This window comes from Mytilus edulis, chromosome 10 (genome assembly GCF_963676685.1).
Source record: "Mytilus edulis chromosome 10, xbMytEdul2.2, whole genome shotgun sequence".
NCBI lineage: Eukaryota > Metazoa > Mollusca > Bivalvia > Mytilida > Mytilidae > Mytilus > Mytilus edulis.
Window position 1 is genome coordinate 51626665 of NC_092353.1, and position 4448 is coordinate 51631112.

Sequence of the window (4448 nt, forward strand, 5' to 3'; positions counted from 1 at the left end):
TAATTTTAAGGAAATTTTGCAGTTTTTGGTTATTATCTTGAATACTATTATAGATATAGATAAACTGTATCAGCAATAATGTTCAGCAAAGTAAAATCTACAAATAAGTCAGCATGATCAAAATTGTTAGAGGACCCCTTAAGGAGTTATTGCAACATAATGGCGGGATGTATAAGTATCGAGCCATTCCTAAAAAAAATGAACTTAACGGTGATGGGTTATAATTTATAAAACACCCAATTAAGACAAGACCAGAACCTAGAACTTATACTTCAATTTATAGATTATTCATGATTTTTCATTTCTTATGGTTAATTATGCATTTTTAGATGGTGACGATCCCTTGTCATCATCTTATTATATTTATGTATCTCAAGATGTTCGATTCACTGGTGTATGTAACAAAGTACTTCATTTAAACGAAAGCAATCTATCTATTACTGAAAAATTATTACACCAGGGGTTTTCGATATCAAAAAACAAATAAAAATATTTACTAAATTTTATCATTGGTACAAGGACATCATTCGTAAATATTAATAACATTCGGACATCTTATAGGAACAGGTTTTTCGCATCCAATCTTTTATGGAAGTACTCCGTACAAAATGTCTATCCGTAAATCTTATGAATACCATCACGAATTGGTTGATCCATACGATGTGTCTGTGTCTAAACTAACAAAGGACATTTTTATCACGTACTAGATTGTGGTTTACCATTTACGTCGTCTGGTCTTGAAGCTTTTAAGTACAAACATGACCTATATTCCGAATATCACTGAGTGTGAATACGCGTTGCTACCAGAAGTGTCACGGTATTTGTTTATCTAACATCCATGTATTTAGTTATGATGTTGTATTTGTAATTCTGATCGAATATGGTTAAATGTTTTATAGTTTGTAGTTGTAATTCTATTTTTTTTTTATAATTTTCTATTCGTATGTAAAAGTAAAGATAATTAATCATTTATATGATTTAAGTTTAAAGCAATTATATGTACACGATTTGTTTTTGCATTTTCTTTAGAAGAAGTACCGACATAGCTAAAAATACAATTGATTATCGAATTATTAACAGTTTTATATCAATATTCTTGAAATTGTTATATTATACATCAAATGACATAATGATCCATAATAACATTCCGAATTTTGATTTATATTCATTTTTTAGAAATTTACCTGTGACGTCACTTTTGTGGCGTTGATAGATTCATGTGACAGACAGTTCGTGGTTCTGTTGTGCTGTCTTTGTGTGCTGTCCTATGTTGTATTACGTTTTCGTCATTAATCTACGATTAGCATGTCTTAATGTATGATTGTATTGTTTATTTGTGAATTTGTCTGTCCTGAATGTGCTTGTATGTATTTGTACTGTATTCCTGTCATGTAATGTCATTTTAGTGGTATATTTAACATTGCCATACAAGTGCGAGGTTTGGCTAGTCACAAAAACAGGTTCAACCGACCACTTTGTTCTTAAAAAGTCTTGTACTAAGTCAGGAAAATGGCAGCTGTTATCTTATACTTCGTTTGTTTTTTGCTGCACTTCAGTGTTTCTGTTGTTTCGCTGTATACTCTTATAGTTGATGTGTTTTTCTCAATTTTAGTTTGTAATCCGATTGTTTTTACAATCGATTTATGACTTTTGAACATCAGTTTAAGACTGTTGTCTTTATAAAGAATCTTTGCATCGAAAATTAAAACCAATTTTGACATCATCTCGTCTATCATAAACTCTTGGTCAAAGTCGTCCATAACTGTCAATATCGAGTCTTCAGCAATGTCATTACAGTAATAATTTTTCACATAATAATATATGTAGTAACACAACGCTTGGAAAACTGATTCTCAAAACTTATAAGCCATATTCATCTTTCACGAACATCAAAATGATATCCCCAATTTTTCATTATCAGATAAATCATTTGTCATCAACTCCATTTTTGTAATTGACAAAGGGGGGCGAGTAGTTTCAACTATATGTCCCCATTCAAATGCATTGATCGTCAAAAAAAGGGGGATGCCAACCCCCGGACCCCCCCCCCCCCCCACCCCCTGGATCCGCCAATGCAAATATATATGTAGCAATACACGATTCTCTGTCTGTGTACAGATTTTGCGGTGTGGTTTGCAGTTTGTTATTATCCTTGAAATTAAATAACGAAAGTTGAAATCGAAAGATGTATTGTCAGAGTTGTGTTTGTCCAGTACTATTTGTATGGTCTGTTTTGTTTTGAAATACAGTATACTTTGAGGAGGTCACTGGTGTTCAATACGATTTCCTTTTTAATTACTCTTGATTACTTTGTTGGTATATGTGGCGTCACGTGATATAATGTTATAACAACGCACTTTGCACACACCTCAATTAATTTTTTATTTTTAATTTGCTTAATAGCAGAATGTCAATACGTTTGACAAAACACGACCAAAAACAAAGAATGAAAATAGAAAAATTGAGGTCACGCTTATCATTCAGAAAAATTGGGGTTGAAAATGGTGGTTTAATATTTTTAATCTAAACATCATGAACAAATACAATATTACTGTAGACAAATACTATTAGAAAAAAGAAAGTGGGATATAATCATTCTTTAAGAGTCAGTTTTAAAATCAGTGGAGATCACCTACAATATATTTTTTTCTACACAATTTGTTTGTATCAGGAAACGTCATTTGATAAAAGAAAAAAGGTAACTATGATGAATGCATGTTTTTAAAACATAAATGTATGTTGATTCAAAAAGTCGTTCCTCGTATAAAAAGATCGTGTCTTAAACTATTTATGACAGTTTCTTAAAATGACAAACAACAGCTGAAAGAACTAAACCGTTAACATATTACGCTTGATTTTACAGTAATGTGTAAAGTGATCCAAAATAAATATATTATTGATAAAATGAATGAAAAAGTAGTATCATGTACAAACCAGCTGCTTATTAAATTTATTTAAAGATTGATAGCAGCTATATCAGCAACATTTTAAACTAGGGTTATTTTCAACCACTAGTTTCGAACAACAAGAGTTAGAAATAAAAATGGTTTCATATATCTCTTCCAGTATTTCGGTTCCTATAAATTAATTTTTTTATTAAAACTCTGGAATATTGCACTGTAAGTGCTCTCAAACATATAGTTCTTGTTGGATTGTAAAGAAATTTATGTCGAGTGTTGACATGAGCAATGTCTTACTAGGAAGATAAGAAAATCACCGCTGATATGACTTATGTCTCTTTAAAATTTAGATTCAATGTTCCATAAAAGGAGCAGGTTCAGTAAGACCCCTTTTTGGCCCCAAAATATAGCAGTTTTAGAAAATTGTGAAAATGTAATCTTTAAGCTTTATTTTGGAAAGTAAAATGCTTCTGCTACATAAATATTAGCTGTTTTTGACAATACAATGCACACATATTGCGTTCTAGCATCATTAAGTCATGCTAAATTACTGAAATCTTCAAAATTTTAGCAATTTGATTAATTTTTAGACGGTTTTCGTCTAAAATGAAAGTGGCCGCATTCGTGTTCATTCATCATATTGGAATGTAAGTTGTATTTGATGATAATACAAAACATATATAAAGGTTGAGGATGAACACGGATGCGGCCACTTTCATTTTTGACAAAAACCATCTGAAAAATGACGTTTTTTAGCATATTTGATAGATTTTTCATATTTAAGCTAGAATCAGAGCGTGTTTTGTGACTAAATCAGTTAAAATCTTTCACATAAACTAATCGAATCAATTAAAATAGACACTTAAGTGTTTAAAAAGTGTCCAAAAACTTTCGTTAGACGAACCTGAAATTTGAGGCCAAAATCGGCCCGTACCGGACCTACTCCTTTGCACTGTAAACGCTCTCAAATGTACAATTCCTGCTAGATATTAATGACAAATTAAAACTGCTAATGATGAGTCGTATTTTAACAAAACGCGCATCTAGCGTACAAATTGATATTTCTGGTATACATTTAATGAGCGTTTGGCATGACACCAAGACGAATATTAATAAACCAGCTGAAAAATGAAACCTATGCATTCTAAAGTTCATAATGTGGAATATAGAGTCTGGACAACTTTAGATTATGTATGTACAAAAATGACAAGATTACAAAACAATAACAAAGCTTCCATTCCCAGAAATTTTAAATTTAGAAAAAACATCAGTCGACAAAAAAATGTCACATTACTACATGTAGCGAATAAACAAATAGGTACCAAGCTTATAATTTAATACGCCAGACGCGCGTTTCGTCTACATCAGACTCATCAGTGACGCTCAGTTCAAAAGATATAGAAAGCGAAACAAGTACAAAGTTGAAGAGCAGTGAGGACCCAAAATTCCTGAAGGTTGTGCCAAATACGGCTACGGTAATCTATAGCTATGCCTGGTATAAGAAAATCCTTAGTATTTAAAATAATTCATACTTTTGCAAACAGTAAA